This window comes from Anthonomus grandis, chromosome 5, assembly GCF_022605725.1.
Source record: "Anthonomus grandis grandis chromosome 5, icAntGran1.3, whole genome shotgun sequence".
Taxonomy (NCBI): Eukaryota; Metazoa; Arthropoda; class Insecta; order Coleoptera; family Curculionidae; genus Anthonomus; species Anthonomus grandis.
In genome coordinates, this window is record NC_065550.1 from 20,022,342 (window position 1) to 20,050,102 (window position 27,761).

General features: G+C 31.8%; 1 long non-coding RNA gene across 1 annotated transcript; it reads right to left on the minus strand.

The window, feature by feature from the left end:
• Positions 1 to 520: 520 nt before the first annotated feature.
• Positions 521 to 27,640, minus strand: LOC126736838 (uncharacterized). The gene is made up of 4 exons (XR_007660799.1): positions 27,521 to 27,640; positions 27,347 to 27,444; positions 6,737 to 6,982; positions 521 to 943 (listed from the first exon to the last, which is right to left on the minus strand). It is a non-coding gene; the product is annotated as an uncharacterized LOC126736838 (long non-coding RNA).
• Positions 27,641 to 27,761: the final 121 nt, after the last annotated feature.

Genomic DNA, 27,761 nt, shown 5'->3' on the forward strand with positions numbered 1-27,761 from the left:
CCATTTTATTAGAATGTCTTGCAAGACACTTCGTAACATTTCTACAGCTATACGTAAAATCTTTTAAAAATTTGCTTTTAAAAGTCTTTTTTTTTGAGTTTTTTTAAGTGCTTCTGACATTTGCCGTCCCAAAAATGGTGTAAACTCAGATTGAGGGGAGGCTTAGCCTTATGATGGCCCATATCTTAGGTTTCCGATCAAAAATTTGAAAATCTAGTTAGCAATAAAGAAATCTAAAATTATCGCTTCTTGCATTTTATCAATAAAATTAATTTGAATTTACGAAAATTAAAATTTTTTTCTAATTTGATAGTTTAGAGAGGTTTATTAAGGCTCCTGTTTTGTTTATCAGCGATTTTCTCAAAAATGGTTAATTATATTTAAAAGATGCCAAAACCCAAAATTTTAGATTTTTTCGTGGCTAACTAGATGGTGTTAGTAGATTTTGCCATACTAGATGCAAAGATGGGGCCAATCTAAAGGGTAAACTCCATTGAATCCTCTCCCTAAAATAGGATTTACATTATTTTTAGAATGGAAAATAAAAAAAGCCCTGAAAACCGGAAACTTACAAATTTTCAGAAGATTTGACGCAAAACTGTAGTCATGGTTCCAAATATTCAATTTCTATTACTAAATTTGCGCGGGCTGTAGCTTTGAGAAGAAGCATTTTAGAACATATGTTTGGAAAAGCACGCTGTATATTCGCAAATTATTAAAAATTTAAAAACCTAATTTAACAAAATACTAGATATATTTTTTGTTTGACTATTTCCTTAAAAATGTAGGTCCAACAAGCTTTAATTTTTAACATCTTGAGTCTAAGTCTATTTCGAGTTAAGCGTAGTGAAAAAAACGGGAAATCCGATTTCTTCATTATGTATTTAACTAAATGTTGGTACGCTGTGTCTCATTTTTGTTCCTCAGTCGAAGTTTCTGTGAGCTGAAATTATATGAACACGACTTAGGAGGCTGGTGATTCATAAAATGGCTATAAATATTAAAATTAGCTTAATTGTCAAATAGGCCTTTAGAAATTCAGTCTTTTGACAATAATTTTTCTGAAAAAATTTAGATGCTATTAAGAAATATGTAAGCTACCTAAACGAAAGATAAAACGTAAATTTAAAATTACCTTTTTGATAAAAAAAGTTAATAAATTCGACTAATAGAAGAACCTGTCTTAACATCTTTATTCTAGACTTGAATAAATTTAAATAATATGAATAGCTAGCTATCAGACGTATGTAAAGCTAATGTATTAAAGTATAAGAAAGCAGGCAATGATCGTAGCCGTGAAAAGGCAATCAGTCACGGAGGGACTTTTTCTCGGTCCAGGTTAATACATCAACCAAATAGCATCAATTAATAATCGAATATTCATGCAGTTGCCAAATTAAAACCCGCCCCCGGTCTCGGCTCTTCGGTTCAAGAAGAAAATGAGGGGCCTCGACCGGAGACCCTTCAGCGATCGGTCTTGATCTTTCCGTAGGACAAGACAAATCGAATGTCAGCCGCTAATAAGTAAGCGGAAAGAACTGGACATAGTTACCGGGGGTATACAATAACTTGAAAAATTGGTGATGGTATTAAAAAAATTACAAAATATATTCTTTTGTATTTTTCTTTCATTTTGGGAACGAATAGAGTCTTTGATATAGGATTATCTAGTTTTAGTATGAGGTTATTTGTGGTCTTTAAGCCTTTAGGCATTTGCTCATTACTTTGTTTTAATTTATCTCAATAATCTTGTCACGTTATCATTTACTTTACTTTTTAGAAAAACCTTGACTTTTTAAATAACTTTTTTATTTTATAAGTCAAACATGTCCTATAGTAGAGTTTTTAAATAGGTGATACCACATTACTATGCGATTAAATGATAACCTAGTCGTAAATTATATAGGATATTACGCGACTTAAAAGTAATTGTTGCTTACTGAGTTACTTTAAGTACCTACTTATTCAAAGTAACCTTCCTCGGCCTGAATATATTGTATCCCTTTTTATCATACAGTGAAACTTCTTTAAATATTTTGGTTGTTATTCATTAATCCGCAAAGGTTTTGGTCTAGAGTCATGAAGTCTGAAGATCTCGGTTACCAGGCGACTATCCAGCCGTTAGAAATAGTTTTGCTTAGTTAATAAATTAATTCAAAGAATGTCTGGGGTTGCCTTAAACGTTTAAAGATAAATAATTTAAAAAAATTCAATTCCGGATGACGTTAGTAATATTGATGCCATAACATTTTGTATAGAAACTCCAATCTTACAAAAATCTAAAAAGCACATTGAATATTTTAACAAATATAACAGGGAAAAGTATTGCAATTATACTGAATTTAATTTTACAGCTATATCTCCTGCTCTTCTAAACGTGCTATGTCTGTAAACCTTCAAAAGACTGAGAAAATTAATCATTATTTTTCATCAGCTTATAGTCCTTCAGATACAGCCCAGAAACACTTGAATATTTTCTTAATCATAAATTTAGTCCTGATCTCCAGTTTTTATTTCGTTAGGCCACTGTAACAGAAATTTCAAAAATATTTTAAGACTTTAAAATCTAATGCTTGCGATAGTGACTGCATCTCAGCGAATGTGCGTGCTTAAACATTGTATTCAATATCTGGCTCCTTACTTGACTTATGCTATAAACTTCTGTTTGGAAAGAGGTTGTTCTCCTTATGTTTGGAAGACTTATCTTATAATGCATTTAGCTAAAATCAAAAGTCCAAAGGACTACTGCAACCTTTATTCCAATACTGCAAGCCATTATTCCATTAATTTCAAAAGTTTTGAAAAAGCCTATTCTTTATTACAAATAACATAATTCCGCAGAGCTTCAGTCTGGCTTCCGAAAGCAGTACAGGGGCCGTGTTTTCGAAACCATATGAGAATCTTCGAATGCGAACAAAGTCGAGCACCAAAATTCGCACACAAATTAAAAAGTGTATTTTTGAACAGCATTCGAAATTTCATTGGCATACGAACATGAAATATAGTGGCAACGTAGCAAAGTCGAGTGCTTTTGGAGGCCATGTCAAACGGGATGAAGACGAAAAAGATTATTTAACTTAACCTAAGATTTAAGTTTAAAAACATCAAGGAATTTTGAGTTTTTTTTCATGGCGTTTCTTGGGTTTTCCGAATTGACTTTTTTTTAAGATGGATTCAAAAAATAAAAAATATTGCGGTTTTGTGTCGAGTGAGCAAAAGAAAGAACTAATTTCATTTATGGAAGAGCACCCGGAATTAAAGTCCGTAAAGTTACACAGTCTCTGGAGCACATAAAGAGCACATCAATTCCGAGTTTACACTTGATAACGGTTGGAGATACTTACCAACCGAAACGTCGTGTTACATTAAATAAATAAGACAATGCAAGTCCGACAAGATGTTTTCACTATACCATTGTCTACCACCTTCAAAAACACATCAATTCCATCGTAATAGGCTTGCCTAATCTATATAATTTAATCAATTGAGCATCTGAATACATTTTAAATGGGTCAAGAAATGAAGAATACATCCTATTCCTTCTATCTGCCAGAGTTTTAGTCTCTTCCAGTGCATCGACGACGTTTCTTTGCAAAAGATTATTTAATCTTGCCATTTGATTATTGTTATTTTTTTTTCAATAAACAACAAAAAAACACTACGAAAATACTTAAACAACTCACAAATTTAAAAGAACAACAGCTTGTTTAAAATCAAAACAAGACAAGTGATTTCAAATTTGAATGGTATATACTCGTTCAAGACACCGCATGCGAAAAAGTTTCCATACGAAGCGGTCGAAAATACCCATATCGATTTTTTGTGCAAAATCTTTTAATTTCGTAGTCGCATGGTTTCAAAAATATGGCCCCAGCACCACATCTGCCTTGTTACTCAAGAAATAATTGAGGCTTTGATTTGGGGTGATATTACAGCGCTCGTACTGCTTGACTTTTCTAATGCTTTCAATACGTTGGATCACAACCTGCTTTTAGCAAAATTGACCTATAATGGATTTGATAATAATTCATTAAGCTTCTTTAGGTCTTATCTTTCTGAAACAAAGGCGCTGGTGGTATAAGAAAATCAAGGTAAGTCGAACAGCTCTTATATATAAGTTCTGGTGTACCTTAAGGATTCGTCTTGGGTTCTATCTTATTTCTAATGTACATAGCAGATATGTATAACGTTGTTAAATATTGCAGTATTCAGGGCTTTGCAGATGATACGAAAATTTATTACTCTTTTAAAACTGATGATGGATTGTAGGGTTGTAATAGAATAAATGAAGATGTGTTTTCAACTTTCTCTTCAAATAATAAGAAAAAATTGTCTTGGATAATTTGAAACTATTTGTGGGAGGGACCAAGTTAAAAATAGTTGATAACATTTAAAAGATCCTATTTTGCGCTCAAACCATTGTACGCTAACAGAAGTATCATTAACTACAAAGTAAGAAAGAAATTATGCGCGTCTTTAGTACTTCCTATTATAAACTACTGTAACATTGTTTCTGTATTTTATTTAGATAAAGTCAGTTTCAGAAAAAATATGTACTCTTCGTTAGTTGCGTGTAGAGAATATTTATTTTTATCAGTTGGTCATTTTTGTACGTTGATTGTTTAGCACATCCTCCCCTGTTTACCTTGAGATATGCGCACGACGTCAATCTAAGATATATAAGTAAATTATATCGGCTCCTTGTTTTCATTCTGCCATGTTTCACAGATGTTTTCTTTTTAATGCTGTGTGGTGTACAATGAACTTCCGACTTAAGTGCATATCCATTACTGGCTTTAAAGTAAAATCAAAATCGCATTTTCTTACGTTATAGATGATCTGCTTATAAATTAAAGGGAAAATGTATAATTTTTTTTAAAACTATGTCGTTGCTTATTTTCCATCTCCAAATAGATTTCCTGGATCTCACGTGTTTCCTATCATCTTTTTTTCGATAACTGCTCTATGTAACCTGGTATATATTTTTGTTTATGTAATTACAGGTTAAGTTGATTACTCCAAAGCTAGGCTTCGTCTTTATACATTTTGGTATAATAGCGACATTATTTATTAATTTATTTACTAAGAATTGTTCTTTAGTATCAAAAATTAGTGTACAATGTCGAATTAACAAAATATAGTCTTTTAAGTAAAAAAATATGAAAATATGAAAGAAAACAAATATATATAATAAATAATCACAAAAATAAATAGAATTCAATGGTTATATAACCCTTGTGACACGTAATAAAAAAATTAATTTCAAATTATTTTAAAAATTATATTATGTTAAAATAAATAATTCTCAGCTCTGTATTTATGGATGTATCGACATCACCCTTTTTTAATTTTGTTAAAAAAATCTTTTAACTTCGCCCTCGTAGCAAGCGTTCAATCCCTGAACAAATGTATCGTTCGAAGAGCGGGTCTTTCCATAAAAAACACATCCCGTACTTTGTAATTTGTATCGCTGCCCAGGTTAATTATAAGAGAGGAGCGGAATGCACGCGAAGCCCTGCTTGATGAGAGGTTTCTCTATTTGATGGAAACCCATCAATAAATAAGTGTCCGCTCTTAATAAGCTGCCTCTATTTTTTCACGGACTTGACAAATATTTCATTAGCCTTTGTCGGTCTCTCATGTTTTCTTCCCAACAGTTTTTGTATATTTAATTCATGTTTTTCCTGAGGGATATATTTTATATTCACACTATCATTGTTGCATTAAAGAAATTAGAGGTAAAGTTTAAAATTCGTTACTCGTAGCTCATAAATATTACAAATTACTGCTTTAAAAATATGTTAAGCTCAAAGCCAGAATACGGCAAACAAAACCTCAGAAAAGAAAATTAGCATAATCGTAATAATTTTCAGCAGCTGACAGCATTTTTCATTCTTTTTTTTCGCGTTAATGTTGTGTACGGTGCAGTGACTGGTGTTTTACAGTTATGCAAATAGGGATGTAAATTTCCCCTATGGAAAATATATGCATATCTTAGAAGCTGCATACAATTTTAAGAGTAACAGCCTTAGTCGCTGATACATTATAGTTTTTGGTAACCGTATTCACAAAATAAAACCAGGCTAATTAACATTTTTTGAACATATTTGATTTTCACCGGAATAGATAAATTGGTGTTTTTATACTAACATTCTCCGATTATGAGAAGTATCAAAGTTTTTTTATGACTATAAAAAGTTAGTACCTCTTATATTTAATTAAAATAATATTTTTATTGCACTAAAGTTCAGAACCTATGTAAGATTTATGTAAGGGAGAGTGGGGTAATTGGCCGCAGCGGGCAATTGGGTGCATTGCAATCCTCGCTTAAATATTGAATATGATTGAATCTAACAAGTGCTGCCATGGTATATGCTGTACATAGTACATGCTAGCGATCGATGTATTAAGCACAGCATATACCAGAAATCGGTACTAATATAGTTAGTACGAGAACGTTTTTGGTCGAACGCACATGTTGGTGTTTGGTTATAATTTTGGCTGTATATGATTTTAGAAGGTAAGTTATCTGTTTATTTCTAATAAATTTTTAGCATGTGCAACTAGGTTTGGTACAGAAATATGGCACACAAATCTCTATTATCAATTATCAAAATGCGAAAACACTAAGTAAATAAACGACTGCAACATAAAATATTTCGTTGCAGTCTCATTTGTACCGTAAACCATTGTTCCATTCTTTACAGCATATTATTTCATTAACTAATGAACGAACCCCTTTAAAATAATTAAAGCTTAATCCAATGTTGGCCGTTGCTGGCTGTATACGTCGTATTTTCTCGAAGTACCCCATCCGGCGTTAAAGCTCCCAATAAAAGGCAATCAGTGGCTTGTCATTTGGCCTTATTTCGCTCCCGTGACGTCACCGACAGGATGATGGATGCCTCTTCTTGCGCCAACTTGTTGGAACGGCGACCGCTCCTCTCTCTTTCTCTCATGATGCCGGCAAGACAGCACAGACCTAAATAGGGATACAAGAATTTAAGACCCTTGTTTTTTCTGCATACATTTTAATTAGTATAATTTGGAGTGTATTAAATCAATAAGTTTTTAAAAGAAAATGGCTACCAATCGCTTTGCCATTTTCGGATAAGGGTAAATGTTTTTTTTTAGGTAATTTGTATCTTTTTTGCATATTCTGTTTAGATATAGATGAAATAATTAAAAAGGGCCTTTTAATAACGTAACACAAAAGGCAAAAGCTGGCGAAGTCTAACACGTAAATGCTATTCTTAACAACCATAATAAAAATATATAAAATATTGACATAAAAAACAAAAACCAACCATTTTAAAAGGCTAAAAAAACATAATGATGTAAATTAACAAGCACAATAGTTACCCTAAAAAAGACCAGAAGTAAATTCAGTTACCTCTTACATCACATGAAAATGCCTTTGGTCTTAACTGCTCCACAATCATTGCTTGTTTAATCAATACATACATATTTTAGACTCAACACATACATAAGCGAATATTCACAAATTACAAGTTGTTGTGTATTAAGATACTTAGTTTGATATAACTAACTCAACTCCATTTAAGTGCCTAAGCATTTACGTTTAAATTACATTTATGAGTATAACTCATTTAAAGAGTCGGAGGTCTTGGCAAGAGAAGCAGGTGTAAATGAAATATATAGATGAGGTTCATTAGCATAAGCTAACATTTTTTAACGGACTTTCAAATATCGGAGTTGTATATTATAGGAAGCAATGGTTTCAATATTGACCCAATAAAATGTAACCTTTTAATCCACAAAATCAAAAAAAATTAAAATACGACTTAAGACATAAGTATAGGATACTGATACGAGATTCTAGCCATGGAGTAAAGGAATATAAAAACATATAATAGTGAGAAAGTAAGTATTTTTATCATTACCATCAAAAGCATAAAGCGCGCTTTCACTCAATATGCTCACTGAACCTGGAATAATGTTCTTGATTTTCTTGAAGTTATATAATTATATGAATAAATCAGTTCTCAACTGAATTATCTTATTTGTTTCCTATAAAGTATTCTTTAAATTTTTAATTCTTATTTTTGACAATGTCTAAAATTATTGACAAACTAATAATAAATTTAACAAAGTTTGTATAAGTAGTCAATTATTGCCAAGAACACAATCAGGATTCGGTGCATAGACTGGTACTACTATCGCCCTGCTTCATGTTTGTGATGATATGCCAAATTGCCTATTCATGGGCTGCGCATTGGTTAGAAGGTGTACTAATTAATGTTTGACTGAATGATCAGCAATATTTAATATTATATTAATGAAACTTTTTTTAAAATTATATTCGTGAGTTTTATAAGCACCTACTTTTATCATCCGTATTAGTACGCCGTTGCCAAGGTACCAAGGAGGCTGCAGCTGCGAATAACAAAAATAAAAGTCTGAAAGTTCTGAGAGATGAAATATGAACAACACATACAGCAAAAACATGTACAAGAAAAAAAAGAGGAAAACTACTCCAGATAGAACTAAAATCTTCGAGGTTGTTACGTCCTTTTATCGCGAAATATATAAGAGGCGATAAAAATCAAGACCAACCCATACAAAAGATCATAAATCTGGGATTAAAGGAAATGCCAGAAATAGAAACATTCGAAGTAAAAACGGCACTACAAAAAATATCTGAAAGATGGAATAGTGATTGAGGCAATTAAGCTAGGCAGAAACAAAATCATCCAGACTTTGGCTAAACTTTTCCTTATCGCATTAAGGCGATGCAGCAATTTTTTGTAATACAAGAACGGAGAAATAACAGATGTGACAAACTATCGCCCTATTAGTTTACTGTTATACATATAAAATCATAATCATAAAAATGATTACAAAGAGACTAAAGGCTAGGGTTGACTTCTATCAGCCAAGATAATTCAGATCACGGTATCCAACATCCATCTACTAATGATAAAGAATTTGATAGAAAAATCTGCAGAGTAAAACAAACCCTTGCATTGATATACGTGGACTGAATGTTGAATAGACCTTCGTTACATCAACTTAATTTAACATATCTACTAGAAAGCCACGGCTAGCGTAAGACTTTCGAAACAAGAAACAAACAAGTTCTTTATACAGCGTACTCCTGGCAAGGAGACACCATTTCTCTTAAAATAATGTCCGACTCTTTTTGAATATACTTCTAACAGGGCAGACAAAGAGAAGCTTAATCATTTAGCATTTCAAGACATCGTGCTCATAGCTGATCGTATTGATAATGCAATGGCAATGTAGGAAAAAGTCTATCATGCTTCCCTCGAGGTCGTATTAGAAATTAACATGACCAAGACATAAATAATGATGAATTTGGTGCTAACCATATTTCTGTTGCTGGAAAAGATATTAAGCAGATAATGTCACATGAACCTTTCGGACATGAAATTAAACTAGGCAAGGATAACCAAACTTGTAAGCTTCTTGGTCGCATAAGATAAACATAGTCAGCCTTTGGTAAACTAAATTATATATTTAAGCCGGACAGCCGGACTTGCCCGTATGCCTCAAAAGTAAAACCTATAAAGTAAAACGCTGTATGTCGGGTGGGTCTACTAAAGACTGCATAATAAATAGATAGAAATATGTTATAGAACAGGGACAATCGACACTATAGAAATATTTGCTAAATTTAAATGGAATTGGACAGAACACAATTCCAGAGTATCTGACATTAGATAAACATGACGTAGTATCAAGTGGAAGCCGAGGCAAGAAGTTTTCCATAGTAGAAGTCACTCACCTACCAAATGGACTCACGACCTGAAGCGTATTAGTAGCAATTGGTTGCAGGATTGCAAAGGGACAGATAGAAAGGTGTGAGGGAGACCTCTGTCCAGCAGTGGATATTTATAAGTCATCTACTATGATGACAAATATACACCGATGATGCTAAAATAAATTATTCATTTATTGATGTTACTACTACTGCCATTAACATGGATCTTTCCGTTATATCCAAATAATGTAAAGATGAAAAATGTATTTTAAATCCAAATTGTTCTTGTTTAGTAAACTCGTCAATATATTTTTTGGGTCGCGCTTAAATGTTATAAACACGTATTATATTTCCTAATTTTTAACGGTTTGTTGCCTGTTTCCATCATTTTTTGAAAGGAATTTTCTTTTGAATCAGTGTACTATTTTGAAAAAATAAATTTAAATATTACCAACTTTCAGTTTGAAAATCCTCGTTAATCTGAGCACAGCCCTAATTCAAAATTTAAATCGACAATTTGCATTAATTATGCATTGTTTTTTAATATGTTTCCTGTACTCTAAATTATTGCTATAATTTGTCTACATGCCATAAATTGCCATTAATTATTTTAGGGTATACTAAGATTTTAAAAAAAAAAACATAAATTAAAATCCAGAATCCAGTAAGCATTTAACAAATTTAGAATGGTGTCAATTCCTCTTTTAATTTGCTTGTTGGAGTACTTCCTGTTGGTGCAAACAATTGCGCATATTTAAAAAAAAATTTGGTAGAGCACCATCATTTATAAACTTCATAATACATCAAAGATGTAATGGCAACTGTTATATTAAATTTGGCAGGGTATTTTGTAAATGTTTGGAACTGTCAGGGCATTAAAATGATAGAACCGTTAACAAAATGGTTAGTAATACTTTTGTCGCATAAATATTTTCTCCTATTTCCTCCTTTCATAAATTTGTTGATTGCAATATTTCTTGTAAAATTTATTATGTCAGTAAATAAAATATGCTTTTTTTAAAAATTTAAATTTTATTATTTTTGTTCGGTAAGAATCAGCTCAATCGTTTAGCAAAAAGTATCGATCCTTCTGGTTATAGCATGGATGAAACTGCTGTACTTTTAATGTTCTATGACTTAGTAGTAATATTGATGAAGAGTCCCGCGAGTGAGCCTCAAAGTCATTTCGCCAATCCCAGAAAATACTGTCGTTAGTGTTGACCATTCTCTATTATCATGACTAGGTGACCCGTGTTCCTAATAAATAAGAGCAATCCTTACAAGTAGTCAGCTTTTCTAGTTCCTCATATAGCAAGAAAAGATAACAGATAGTTTCTCTCTTTAGCCCAGCTTGGGCTTAACGGACCAGGAACCACGAAGAGATCTGTTTTTTCTACAATTACCTGTAAGAGTAAGGACGGGTTATGATGTGAGGCCCTTCTTGGCTATTCACTATAACTACACTAAAGCAATTACCTTATCATACGGTGTTACCTGGCTTTGTGTTAAGAGATAGTAAAATGTGCAGTTTTTTCCACTAGTTTGATGATGGAAGTATGCCCCACTAACTCTATTATACCTATGATGTCTTTTTGGTGTAAACCACTTTGGGGTGTAAGAAAGTCACGCCATAGAGATAGCACCTTTTTCTAAAATCGGTTATATCAAGCGTCATAAACGGGATATAGATCTTACTCAAGCCTCCAAGCGCCGCACCCTGATTTTTGTACACTTTCAGGCTAAACTATATCGGTTTTAGCTAAGAAAGGTACAAGTGTGTTAATCCACATGATAATTAAGTGTAAAATAGCCAGATATGGAAAAACAAACCAACAGTGTCTGTTTCAGATTGAGCAACTGAATTAGTCCCTGACTCGTCAACTCAATCGGCAAGCATGACGTTTGATTTCAAAACTCCTTTCACAACCTACATGTAATGTCGACATTTAAAACAGAAATACTTAGGGCGAGTATGGCCAACTGCTCAGAGTCTCGCTGATACATCAGGCAGCCTCAAGAATTCTGGTGTAGTACAAATTTCGACACTAGCAGATGAAAAACGAAAACGAAAACATTCTGGTCTTACCATAGAACATTTGCACAATGAGAGTCAAAGAACATTTACTAAGTCTAGACAGCGAACTCCAAAACATCAAATGGGACAAACTAAAAATAAGCTAGACTCGACAAAAAGGCGAGGCTAAAAAAATTCTGAAATCTGGATATCTTTTAGAGAAATTTCGAAACAAACAATCATATCAGAAGAATAGCAATCATGATAAATAGCAAGAAAAAACATCTGGTCAGGAAAAGCAAAGCTATATCAAACCGTAAAATTTACATTATGCTCCACCTGAAAAAGAGGTACAACAAAAAATACAGACATATGCACACACATCAACATCAACAGACAAAGATATCGAACAATTCTATAAAGATCTAATGATAGATAAAAACCAAGAAAATACGAAGTTCAACGTTATAATCGTTAACTTTAATGTTAAGGTAGGTCGTGAAACTATATCAATGAAAAAGAAAAAGGCTCCAGGAGAAGACCGCCTTACAACTGAAATAAATGATAAAGAATGAAGGAACAACTCTGGAGAAAGTCCTGATCGTTCTTCTTAACAACCGACCGATCAGTCTTCTGTCCATTTTGTATCAGCTTTTTCCCAAAATTATAACCAAACAAAAAATCAATTTGTATATTATTATTATATAAAGGATCGCATTCAAACGGTAGGTATTCTTATTGAGAAGTGTACCGAATATAATAGGTTCGTTCTAGCAGGAAATTTAGGATGGTTTGAAACTAGTTTGATGTATATCGCAGTTGCGCATAACCAGACTGAAACCGCGTTGCAAACTGTTTCGGACTTATATGTGCTAGAACATCTTCTTAAGACATGATGTTGACATTTCGCAACTTAAAACCGTTATGTAATATGTTGGTTGGTTAGGTTTTGTGTTATTTACTTTGAACATCTGAATATTTTTCAATAAAATTAATTATTTTATTATAAGTGTAATAAATATTATTTTTTTAAATGCATACCATTGATGTTAATGGTAATTTTACTACTATGCTGTAGGAGCTTTCTCTAAATAGCCAATATTTTTATTTGTAGGCGTCCAAAAATTTCTTATTTCACCATCAATAATAGTTTCTAACCAAGAAGATACTCAAACACCAATTCCTATACAACAGTGCCGACAGTTTTCTTTTATAAACCCACAGCCCGGAAGGTCGCGACCTTTAGTAAATAAAATATCTTAATTAAATAATAAAGATGACACATTTTTCATGGGGTACCTCTGCCAAGTTGGCTGATTCACCACCCACATTCTTTTAATGCCAAGGCTGCCTCAAAACTTGTTTAACAACAAAATTTCTATAGTAGCAGCATCCCTATTATCATTAATATCTTGATTATCGACATCTTGTCCGGCATTATTGAAGGGTAAAGGTAGTTCTATGTTTATTTCAGCTTTGGCAATTAAATTTTTTCCCATTAGAGATAAATTGTGTAGTGCTGTGTACTAGGCCAAAATAAACTGCACTATATTATCAATTATATATATTCATATTTGCTTCAGCAAGCCTAAACAATGCCTAATGACATATCGATTTGTTGATAGCTTTAAATTAAAGTTTCTCTCTGTGGCTGTAAATCAATAGCCCCAATGTCTAAACGAAGAAGCTTCATGACGAGTAAACCACAAAAAAAATTATGTTTGTTCATAGGCTGATAGCTTGCCATTTCCACCAGATTGTGACTTAAAAGCTCACTTTCTTCAAATCTATGGCCAATATCTTGAGCCACTTGTCTGCTAACTCGAAAATGCTTAACAGATTCCTGGTTATTGTACAGTAGTACAGTAACTTCAAGGTAGCCTTAATTTTTTGGTCTCCTGTGGCCTGGGAACAGGATATCTACTAGTTCATTATCACTCGATACAATAGAATCAAATCCATGATTTGAATCCGAATTTAAAGGGTCTATTGACATTCTGAATTCTCTTAAAACTAGTAATAATAAAAATTAGGATATGTTTATATACCCAATATATAATGTAAAATTACACAGAATTTTATTGACTTTTTTATATACCTACCTTTGGATATTTAATAAATACAGTAGTAAATTAACTCTAAAACCTGCCCTAATACTTTGAAAGCAGCAAAAATCAGATTTCAATTATCTCACAATGAGACGTGATCAAACCATAAAATCAAACTCCAAATCCGATACACATTTCTTATTAATTATCTAAATGACAAACAAAGAAAGAAAACAGAGTCTTGACATATACCTTGCATATGTGCCAAACCGAAATCCCTAGGAAATTCTACAGAGTACTTTCAGTGGTTTGAAACCAATTTCCAAACTGAACTTTGTTGTTGCTAGAACAGCCGACAAGCAGTCAGAATCTTGGATTAGTTTTGGTAGAACGCGTAATTTCGTCTGCGCAGATTCCGGAGTGTTTGTGTATTGGTCAAACTTCTGCTAGAACAAACCTATTATCTCATTACAACTCGCATTCGTCGACAACAAAACAGCTTTCGATTTGGTGGAAACCTGGGCGGTGCTGAAGGTTGTGGGTAATGCAAGGATTGAATCAAGATATATCAACCTCATTAAAGATATCTACAAGGGTGCTTTAATACATATCAAAGTAGATGAAGATATAATAATAAAAAGATTCTCATACGGAGAGGACAAAGACAAGGCAATTTAATTTGTCCAAAATTATTTGCCCTGGCATTAGAAGACGTGTATAAGAAAGAGACCTGGTAACAAAAGGAAGTCAACATAGATGGGAGTTTTTTGAGTTTTCGTCGACGACATGACATTGTGATCATATAGCACCGACCAAGTAGTACTTGGTACCATGGTATGCTAAAGGCTAAAGAAAGAGTCACAGTAGGTAGGACGAGGGAAGAAGGTATAAACCTCCAAAAAATAAAGATCTGAACTTAAACAACAACAACAACAATGTCAATATCGATAATCTCACACGTGGAAAAAAAAAATAGTATTTGGGAAACTCGCATATATCCTCAAAGAACAGGAAAAACCAATTGTAATGGTACGGAGACTATGAGTTTGTCAACGTACGATGGAGTGTGCGATGCTGGAAATTATCTGAAGAAATAGACAAAGAAATGAGCCCATCTGAGCAAACACCAAAGTGAGTGACGTCATAGAACAAACTGCAAGAAACATTGCGCAACATGATGTGGTCTGAAATTGTACGCAAAGCATTATGCAGTGGAGATCATGGAGAACAAAAAGAAGTAGAGGCAGACCCATGCTAAGATGGCGAGATGACATACAAAGAAGAGAAGAAAAAGAAATGGGTGCGTTCAGCACAAAACAGGTCAACATGGAAGGAAATGGAAGAGGCTTTTGTCCAGGAGTGGATTAATGCAGGCTTATAATGGTGCTTAATTTTTTATCCTTATATTCAATGCTAGAACCTCTTTTTGTATCTAGATATTGCTTTGTGTGGTTTTTATTGCAGCTACTTCTACGACTTATATCCTTAGATGTTTTTTCTTCTAAGCCTTAAAATCTAGTGCCTCTAATCTTCGAGATTTTTGCAAAAATTTTTTGATGTCTTGCTATTCATAATTGACAGTTACAGGCGCTTAACTATCAAATAGTTGATGGTCTATTATGCTCCAATTTGGAAATCTTTTCCTATTAATTTTTGAAACTTTATTCTTGCGGTTATTACTTTTACAATAACAAAAATTATTTAAATATTAACAAAAAATTTCAAAACCGAATATTGACAATAGATATCATATTAATTCTTAACTAGACAACTATATCATTTTACTGCAATTTTTAGAAAAAATTATGAAAAAAATAGAAATTTTTCAGATGAAGCCCATTAACGAGGACTACAAGAAATATTATGACTTTTTAATTACAAATTATCTTTTACTTATAAGCTCTTCTTTTTTAAGAACTTGAAATTTTCTGAAATTCGATAGAGCGGGAACAAAATGCATACTTTTATCAATAGACTTTGTCTTGCTGCCCTAATTTTGTAGCAAAACGAGTTTAACCAAAAATATATAATATAAAATTAATATATATAAAATATAGAATTATTTAATTAATATTCTTTTTATAATTTCTCAAGAGATGTTTTTCAATGAAACGCTTGGCTATAACAATTACGTATTTAGCAGCAGAGTTAAGAAATGAAGAATTATATTAAGTAATTTTTTTTTGAATCTCTTTCTTTAGAAACGACGTCCCTAAACCTTCTGAATTATTAATTCCTGCTAAAATCTTCCCCCCAATGAAATAATTTGTCTGTTTATTCCTGTAAATATGAGTTGTAACTATTTGAAACCTATAAATAAAATAAATATATTTTTAAATTTGAATTTGATAATCTAGCATATGCACCATTATAGAAGGCAAATGGTTTATCTCAGGTAGTAAAACGACTTTCTACGAAATTTATCTGTTACCCGCAGTCGTAACTCGAACGCAAATCGCCGAACTAAATTGTTGATTCGACTGAGCTCCGCTCTATATGCAAAACGTTTCCGGATAAAGGACTGCGAGCAGTTAAAAACTTCTTCGCGGAAAATGAAAAAGTTTTTTTTTCTGGTTTTATTTTAAGCGGCAGAATTTATTTATAGTCGCTATTAGTTTTCGCCGAAATAAAATCGATCCAAAATTGTTCAAGTAGTAGAGTAAGAAAATATTTTATATTAAAAATTACAAATTCTTAGACGGAAAGAAGAGACATAAATAATAAATTATAAGTACAAATACCGCGAAAGTCGTAAATAAAAAAAAGCGGGCGCAATAAAATGCAGCCGCGCGATGTTTGGCCTATTCGAAATAATTATTCATATAACGGGGAAAGTGGAAATCGGTTTTTTATTTAGCGCTTTTGCCTGAAATAATTATATTGTCAAAAACAATTCGCCAATAATATTTATTTTCATTTAAAAATATGACTTTAACACCACGCGGCTCATTTTTAGCCTTGTACCGAAAAATGAAAAATTAAAAGAAATATTTTTCTTAATAGTAATTTTTAATATACAGGCTAACATATGAATGAAGAAATATTAGATAAGTTCTTAGTGACGAGTTACTGTCACGTATATTTTAGTTTTGTAATTAAGTACAATTCTCATATTAAAATTCCAAACTTACAAGTAAAAATACAAATTGGTTTGCTTGCAACATCTCTGATGGAATGATGCCAAATGCTTATGTAGAAATAAGAAAAAATTACAATATCATAAAAATTGGTCACTTATTTTGACAGGCACAAAACAATACTACTGGTCCTCTTTAATAAAATTTGAAGCATTTATATAAATAAAATATGATAAGATATCTCTATAAAGAAGTCAATATACAAAGTTGAATAAATACAGATAACGCATAATAGCAAAAAAAGGCCACAACATTGCAACGCCGTTCGATTGCACTGCTGATTACACCGTCATCACAGTGGAACGGCTTAATATCACAAAATATTAACCCAGGGGAAATAGAAGAGGAACTGCAATGCTAACCTCAAATCATAAAAGATTAGTTCCCTGCCGAATCGCATTTATTTCGCATGGCGTGGTGATCGCATTGGCGGGAATTTTGAAAGCATGATATCTATTATAGTTTATTTTAAGATCGCTTTTTTAAAGAATTTAAACTGAATTGGTGCCAATTTAAATGTATTGTATTCGTGATTATTTTCACGCACTTAATTTTGGACCAATTCAGTTTAAATACGATTTAAATCGATTAATTAAATGTAAAAGTATCTACATTATGTACGAAGTGATTTTTTGATTTCATACAATGGCATTTTTTTTGTTATAAAGCCAAATTTTTTTTTTCCTTTTTAATGTTAAACCTTTTTTAAAAATGTTGGTATATAAAGACTAAATATTTGAAATCAGGAAGAATTTATCTTTTGATTGGAAAAACATTATAAAGGGTGTTCCATTGAATTTTTTTTTTTCAAAATATTAGGTAATAAATTATTTAAATTATATACTATATTTTAAAATCGCGACGTGCAATTGTTTTTTTTTAAAGATTCTTAATCAGCATTAAAAGTTAGCCATTGTATGAAATAGAAAGAATTACCCTGTAAACCGTTAACTAAATTAAATCGAAAGCAAACTATCAGAATTAAAAAAAAAAGAGTAAAAGTATTTTTTGTCAACCCAGACCTTTTTATTACAACCATTTTTTATAACTAAATAAAAAACGATTACACAAGAAATAAGTGCAACGTAACAACATTTTACTGACAAGAAACTAGAAGAAAATTATCAAATTGGGATGGGTTTAAATAAAACACATTATGAAAAAGTATCTATTTATTATAATATATGGATGTAAGAACTACTTTTTCTTTCTTGTCTTCTCTAATTCTTTATGCATGTTATAGGCATGTAGTTTTACAGGGTCAAAGTTGGCCGCAGAAGATTTTAATTTTACTAGATATTTAAATTTTTCATCAATGCCCCTACAACTTTTATTTATTCTCTTGCACCACCAAAATATGCAAAATTTAATTATAATTTTTCTAAGAAGTGCATCCTGTTGAGGGTGATTTGGAATTAAAAAATTTAAATGAATCCATTTTGCTTTTTAAAATCTCGTCTAAAATTTTCATTAATTTTTCTTTACAGCAAACTCTTAGTATGAGATATACAGTCTTGATATTGCGTCGCTTACAGCAAAATTAAAAAATGTCCCTGGAACGTTTAATTTACAATTTTTATACAGTCTTGCATTTATAAAATCTACATCTGCATTATATTGTTCCCTAAATACCAATTTATTTCTACAAAAATTTATTATTTTTTGTATGATGACTAAGCAAGCAAAAGAAAGGAACTAATTTATAATTAAACTATAATTTTAAATTTTAGGCATAAACAATAGGTAATAGGAAGTAAAATATAAGTAAAATCAAACCTAATAGTAGGTAGGTAGGTACCTATTTACACTTTCCTACTTAGAAAGCCAAAGTGGATTGGATGATCGCTTACGTAGTATCGCACTATCACAAATAGTCTAAAATGTCTAATTAAATAATACTAAAGAAAATCGATGGAAAAACACAAATCACAAAATGGAAATCACAAAAGTTCGCATTCGAAAAGAGACAAACAAACAACAACAAAACCGAAAACCAACGAAACGACTGCGGCGGGAGTGGGAGGAGCCATGAAAAATCGATAATGCAGAGGAAGCGCCCTCACTTCGTGGTTCGGCCGGGAACTAATCTTTTCATTTGACCTTGGTCGTAAAGGATTCTTTTCTATATCCGTAGGTTAATATTTTGTGCTTAATATAAAATCAGAGACATATAGAATAAGATTATGTTTATTTTTTTACCATTTAACTTGCAATAAAATTTATAGCAATCACCTATTATTATTATCGTATTGAAACTGTTATCGTATTGATCGTATTGAAACGGGGTATTGGTATCGTAATACAGCAAGTTTTTGCTTTAAATTTTTTAAGTGTGTTCTCAATAAATAATAAAATATAAAAAAAAAATTAAAATTAAATTTCATAATCAGTCAATATTTTTGACACATAAGTATCAAATCTTGCTGATTGATTACTAAGCTTTTGACATTTACAAACCATTTTGTTTATAAGAAACATAATAATAACCACAATAAACTATGCAAAAATTCTTAAAAAATGCACAGCTCAAAGTCTTGGAAGCTAGAAAATGTAAGATTCGTCAGGATTCGCTCTACCATTAATATCAATACAATTGCTGTAGTGTAGTAATTTCGAAAATGTTACATTTATCTGCTACAAACTGCTATCAAGGGTGCCATAGAATAAACAAAATCTCAGTATACAGTGTGTCCAAGATAAGGATCTCTATCATGGAGATCTCAGCAGCTATAGGAGATACGAGGTTGATTAAATTAGAGAAAAGTTGCGCATTTTAGAGTTCAACAATACGCCGTTAAGAAAGATTTAAAATTTTGAGTAGTTCCGGAGATATTAGAGAAAAACCGAAATTTGCCGATTTCGTTTTTATTTTTTCTGGAGTTATTTAAAGAGATATGGAAAAACAAAAGGCACTTTCTCAGGGCCACTTTTTAGTAATAAATGTTTAAACAAATTACCATTATTCTCCAAACACAGATAACATCTTTTAACAGTCGAGTTTAAAACACTTCTTAACATATCAGGTGTAATGCTATCCAATGCTTCAAGAACTATTCTCCTCAGCTGATACTCAGATTCAAAAACACGATTGTAAATATAATTTTTGCAATAGCCCCAGAGAAAAAAGTCGAGCGGAGTTATGTCTAGGGAACGAGTCCACGGAACTGTTGAATGTGTTCCTATCCATTTTTTCGAAAATCTGTTCGATAGATACTCTTGCACGATTAAATGAAACCAACAGTTTCTAACCTTGGCAAGCGGTAAGTTGTCCAAGGATTCTTCCAAATCGCGTTCCAATAAGTTGCGATACCGCTCCGAGATAGGGGAATTGTTGTAAAAAAAGGGGGCCATTAAATCTGTTCCAAAAATACCAACCCACATATTAAAACCGAAACGGTGCTGATGTCTAACCATTCAGTGTACTCGGGGATTATCTCTTAACCAATAACGGGTGTTCTTCCGGTTAAAAATTTCATTATTTGTAACCATGCTCCCGTCGAACCAGATAATCCTATGGGAAAATATTTCATCCTCCTATTACTTCCTGGTGTACCATTCACAAAATATTCTGCGCCTTTCTTCGTCTCCAGGTTTAAGGTCTTGATAGATTCTAAATTTAAACGGGTGGTATTTATTTTTTTCAAAATGAAATGGGCAGTAGATTTTGGTATTCAATATTTTATAAACAATTTTAAAAAATGTGTCGCCAGCGACCTCACGTTTTGGTTCTAAGTTTGTTAAATACTGCACACAGAAAAATCCCGATGGATTTTTTCACATTTTGTTGTGTAAAAAAAAATGTTTAATTTTAATACACAATTGTTAGATAATATCTCACAGTCCTGTATAAAAATTCTCAGGCATTTTGTATATGTTTTAATGTGTATATTTTTTACAATTATTGCATATTAAATTAATACACCATAAGTGGATATTAATTATTAAGATAATGTGTATAAATATTCCACATTTTTTTTTTAATCCAATGCAGTTTGGTAAAAAATCTAATAACCAAGTATATTTTTACTACAATTTTTAATTATTTTTTTATTCTGGCTTGTGTTGATTTTATTTACAATTGTGTAGAATAAAAACGATTCTTGCTAATAGCCCTTCACAATTATAGAATTTTAAACTATGTATTGTGTAGTTATAATACACAATTGGGTATAAAGGAGGACGCGCCCGACGCCCTTGCCTTTGCCGCTAGAACTTCGTTGTTAGCGTCAATGTTGCCAGATTCAATATTAAACAGTTGTAAAGGTATGCATCAAAATTTGCAGTCGATTTAAAGTTGTTAATTGAAAATGATTTAATAGGATATTTAAAAATAAGCCCAATCAGCATAAGTTCTTATTTTATTTATTTAAATAATATCGTGATAATAACACGCGTAAGGAAAAAGGAAACGTAACTTTTTTAATTGGCGGTGTAATCTTTAAGATACATTTGATGGCAGCATTGCTATAATTCCCAGTGCCACAGGTGTTCAACTGTTCATTCTTTAGTCCTTCAATCAATCGGCCGGCATTAATTTGTTTTAAGGTTTTTTCGTTTCGTTAAGTGTTAAAATTGCATAAGAAAAAAATGGATATATTCGTTGAAGATAAACTTAAGTTTTATAGTATGTAAGTTTTATAGTATATAAACTTAGTTTTTCAGTGATAACTGATAACTTTACAGTAGAATAGATAAGTAGGTATACTTACTTTTTTTACATTTTTTTTTATCTTTGTACCTATCCAATTTTAATGTAGAGGTCGGTTAAATTTGTAACCTTTATTGCATTTGTATTTCAATTTGTATTACAAAATGGTATCTACTTAATCATAGTTTGGATATGTTACTATGCTAATTAAACTATTATCAACAAACTAAAAACCTTTTAAAATTAAATTTTAAAAATTTCTTAAAAATTACCTAGGCTATTACTATTAAAACAAATAATTAAGATTTTTTTTTATTGGATAGGAAGGAAGGCTCCTGTAGATATATCGTGTCCACCAAGATCCCCTAAACTTACATGGAGCTATAAAGGAGACAGTGTAAAATATCTATGGAAAAAACTTAGGTTTGAAACGATTGAAGACAAGATTTAATACATTGCTTTAATGTATTAATAGTGGAATTTTCGAAAATGTTTCATACAATTAAATAAATTGTTAAAATAAAAAAACAGCTTTTTTTTATCCTGTTTTTCCCAGGCTCACTAGAATTTATTATTACACAGATTTATGACGAAATTCTCTAAAATGTATTTTAAATTTTTAAACAATTTGTTTATTTTTTTTATACAAATATATTGATTATTTTTAAATTTTTATGAATACAAATACAAAACATTGTAATAAAAAACTCCAGTTCTTATGTTAATTTGATATACAAACCTAAAATAAGTAACCTACACTATATTTAAATTTATAAAACAATATATAGTATTATTATACACAATTTGTAATAAAATTTAATAGTTGAAATGAAAGAAAATAAAATATATTGTTAAAACAACCTACACTAACGTGTGTATTTAAAATGCACAAATTGTGTTTTTTTCCTGTACATACCATGTTAAAAAAACGCTAAGAGTTAGCTTTTTTACTGAACAATTATATTAAATAAATATAAAATATTGTCGAATTTAAGTACACAAATAGTGTACTATATATACAATAAAATAAATCAAATTGATACACAATTTGTTGATTATAGAACCACAGTTGTTTAAACACAATAGCATAGAGAAATTCTACACAAATTGATTCTGTACCATTTCCAGAATCAAATTGTATGTAAAATCTATACAATTGTTGAATTTTTATTCACCTATTTTTAAGAGTGTGAACAATCTTCCTAAGAAAAAAATTAAAAAAAATTATAAGTGATCAGTTTTCAATTCTTTAGGCATGTAATCATTTAATTTATCAAACTCTTATTCCTCATAGAATTCCAACATTAAAGTACAATTCCTAAAATATCCATAACGATAAAATTATCTCCACGCCATTTCTCTTATTCAGATTATACACGTCGACAATATTTTGATACGCAGGTACACGAACGTGGTTTCCATATATTATATACTGCAAAATATATAATGCAGTTTCTGGAGTGAGTCGCAGAACGAGATAAAGTTATTGTTGGCGAACGACGCTGGCGGTTTTGAGATCACATCCACACTCACTTCATTTCCCTGCCGCGGTCTTTATCTCACCGACTCGAGTTTATCCATTTCCTTTTTGGCGACGGGGAAGCCTGCGAAATTTAAATTGCCCCAGGCTTATTTTAAATTGGACGGATAAGAGTTTTTACATCGGTTACGGAGGGCGGGAACAGCTTACAACTTTCAAGTATAAAATTTTGAATTAACATAATATCATACGAAATATATTTAATTAATATAAATAAATTAACTGTCTTTCAAACATGGAATTAAAAGGTGCAATATAAAATCATCAGCTTCTGCCAGCAGGCCATGAACAGCGAAGAAAATTCACCAATGAGCAATCCTAAAACCTTGAGCATTCCCTCGTCATTTTTAGTGATGAGGCCCATTTTCAACTCGATGGTTTCGTTAATAGGCGAAAATGTCGCATTTGTTATGTTAATAAAAATGTCGTCAAAAAGGCACGTATTCCAGGCAACCAAATGACGTCTCAAAACCGTGACAAAAACGTCAGCAAACGATTATAATGACGTTTTTACATGACGTCATAATGACGACAAAAATCACGTAAAAAAGTTTCACCGAAGTAACGTCAGGTATGTAACATCTATTACTAACCATTTAAAGACGTTTTTACTAATGACAGATTATTGCGATTAGACCCTGCATTATAAAGAAACTAGAAAAATCAAACCAGCAACTATCAATTGTTAGACGGAAATGCTGTAAGAGTATGGCGGTAATAGATTATAAAATATCACAATATAGTTAAGTTATCTTTTAAAATATATAAAATCAATAGCATTAGATTAGTTATACTTACTTACCCGTATAAGTGTATTGCAATAAATATCACAAAACACAACTTTGCATCAAAACGCACAAGTGCACAACGATGCCGCCGCCATCATGAACGCCATCCACAAACGGAAAAGCACGTAGCGATAACTAAAGGTGCATTCAGAATCAATTCATGGGTGAAGTGACACGCATGCTAAGAAAGGTATAAGTAATAAGACCAATCACAATAAAATTCAACTGTAGCATGTGTGCTGAAATAGACAAAATTGTTTGCAAGCTGCAAGCTTTTTATGTCGTGCCGAGTTATGGCATGCGTATTTATTACTTTTCTATTATTTTATGTTTGTTTTGATTTAATGTTGACAATTATCCTGATGGATAAAGGATTAAATGCGTTATATTTGCTGCATATTACCTTGGCACTTTTGCTGTTAAAATAAGAATTAATTTTCATGCAGATGCAGTGAAAGTGCCAAAGCCACCTGATCCCCCGATCAGTCTTATTTATAAATATAGGTACATGACTATATTAAGTTTTATAGGCAAAAATAACTTAGAAACATAATAAAACTCAACATACTCATAACGAAGAATAGATGATGACTGAAGATGAAATCCAAAAATATAACAAAAAGGTTATCAAGGTTATATCTAGTATACCCGTAATAAATTTAATAAAGTAGTTAATTTCCCTGAGAGGTCTTTTAAATTTATGGCATTTATTTATAATTCCTTTATTAAGACACTAGTATTTGGTTCAAAATAACCAAACTTATCATAGTGGATATCTGTTACAGGTTTAATCTCCAACAGATATATTAATTGATTTATTTTTTTTTGCCAAGATAAAGTAAATCTCAACCATAGTTTCATAAAATAATTTATTTAAAAATCATACATAAATATACATACTACACAGATATGATACACCGTTAAGATGGTCCCTCCTAACATACCCGATCTGAAACGCAAGGAAAACCATTATTGGATGAGGAAAGTAAATAATAATATGGGATATTGTTTCATTGTTTTGTTGATTGAATAGAATTAGGAACTGCCATTGATTTTGCATTGATTTTACCTTGCAGGTCAATTTGGCCTGTTTTAGATTTTAATGAATACTGCGCACATATTAACTATTTGTTTATTTTGTTCAAGTCATAAGGATCTATAGTGATAAGAATGTTAATATCAATCTGGTCTGTCAGTTTTTTTTTGTAAATCATTGTTGCTAAACCATGGCCTCAAGTTATAGATTGCTCCATAGTTGCAAATTACTTAAACCAATGTTGGTACCAGATAGTACCCAGTAGTTAAACCCAGCATGTTAACACCTAGGTACTTGACAGATAAATGCATTCCTTAAAATCTGGGGGAAACTGACAATCCTATTTTTAATAGATTCATTCTTTATCTGGTTCTAGAGGATGACAGATAGTTTCGCTTAATGCGGATGTGAAAAGGTAGACCCTATCTTAGCCTAATTTTTTTTGTAGTTACTAGTATGTGCTAGGATAGCTTAATTGCTGATTTTCTAGGCCTAAGAGTTTATAGGGCTCCTTGTTTTTGTTGTGTTAAATAAACCCCAGAAAAGGCCACATTCCATCTTCGGTAAGTTAGCACATGTTACATGCCTAAGTCATTTTCCTATTTTTTTCATCTAATTAATTTCTTATTTGCATGCTTTTCGGTTTAACTCAAAAGAACATCAATGCATCCAACTTTTCAGAGAGCAATTTTATAAAATTTAACTTACTTACCCACACAAAAATGCCATAAAATTGACAGCCATGTCGAACCTCATGTGTGGTCCCCATTTTTAGGCCTTCCTGTACCTTCTGCTCACCCTCTGCTTCTGCTTTTGCTGCATTTTTATTGTTACTGCTTCCACCTCACTTGCTACTCCACGTGTTACCACATCAAGTCGCTTGGATCATCACCTCCGGAACCTGCATTCCTCCCAATCGGCTACACCTAATACCGATTGCCTTCCACTACCTGCTAGACATTCTGGAAGCATCCTAACTGGTCGATCTGCTGCTGCCTCTTTTGACCCAAACGTATAGCTACCAACAAAGGAGCCCCATTCAGATCAGGTGGGCCCTGCTACCAGTCGGAGAGACTCAGACTTTCAGGTAGCCGCTTTTCTTTTTGGCTTGGTTTCTTCAGGTATTGATTTATCGGCTCGTTGCAATTTATGGAGAATTTTTTTTTTTGGAATTAATATGTAGAAATGATCACAGATTTTAAATTCAATTTAGCAAAATTGTTTATATAGCCACCATCACTGATTTGATTTGACATTGGGAACTGAGTATATACGTATATGCGAGGTATTATCAGATGTACAATTGAATAAGTATTAAGTGCTAAATTTTACTTTATTTTCTTTCTCATAATTTTAAATTTCATAATTATAACTTAAGTATTAGAGCATTACTGTCATTGTATTTATTTTTTTTTAATTGAGGTTATAGATTAAATTAGTTGTCAATTATGACATTGATTTATCTTTCAATACTAAAGCCGGGTTTAACGATATAAAGCTGCGTTTTCTTTGCGTGCCCTAATAAAGGCTAATAATCATAACCCTGGAACCCACATTTAGGCATTGTGCGAGAAACAGTGCAATATATCTGTGCATGCTTAGTTCCTCCATTAAGACACTAGTATTTGGTCTAAAATAACCAAACTTGTCATAGTGGATATCTGTGCTTGCTTTAATATTGTAGAAATTGAAATTGAAATTGAAATATCTCTAATATTGAAGAAACCTCAAGTTCTTGCTTTTTTCTGGTAGTTAATTTTGGTTTCTCGCTTCTCTCTATATTACTTTCTTGATGAGGATTGACGATCTGAGTATCTGTCTTTAGACCTGTTATATATTTCAATGCATCATCTAAATTATGAAAGTATTATCAAGTTTTAAGTACAAATTCACTTGCAGTATGCAAAGACCCTGCAACATAAGCAGCACAGTTTTTCTTTTAGTATAAGGGAGCTCATAAAAAACCTATCATTTAAAACACATTGGAGTAAAAACTCAACATTAAATTATCCCTGCTGATTACGTAATTAAATTTTTTTATTACATGGAAATACAGTAAAAATACAAGCACGCGCTACCCGACAAATATATTAACAAAATAGTAATAAAAATCAAAATCAATGAATCACCAAAAGAATAACTACAGCTATATGTAGACCTTAAATTTATTAATCTATTCTGAATGGCTGTTAGTATGCCCAATTTACACTTGACGTCAAACTTGGCCCGCGAATTGATTATGAATGCACCTTAAGATGATCGACGTCGACGGATGACACGGAAAAGGCGCAGGAATTTTTTTGCAGGAATGATTTATTCTGTCCATAAATTTAACGTGTCCACAAAGTGGTAACCGCTAAATAATATTTTTACTATTTTGCTATACATACCATCCTAAATCGAAACTAAATCCTCTAGATCTAGCTAGAAATTATCTAATTTGGCAACACAGAACGCCATCCCGGTAAAAGGCAGGTCAATTCTATATCTAGAAAAGTAAATAATGGTTTTAACTTATTTGTTAATGAGTAAATCATTGGATAACAATAAAACCCATTTGATACCTTCTTTTATACGTCAAAATTGACATTTTAGAGACATTAATGTAACTTTTCTTTTTTATTGTTATTAAAATAATATAATTTTATCATCACAAAAAGGGCATTTTGTTAACTACGTCATAAAAATTACATATTTTGACGTCCTTTTTGACGTCATACGCCATTCTGCTACCTGGGATATATCAGCAAATCCGTGGCTCCCATTTACAGGACATTTTTTTCATACATTTTCATACATAATTCA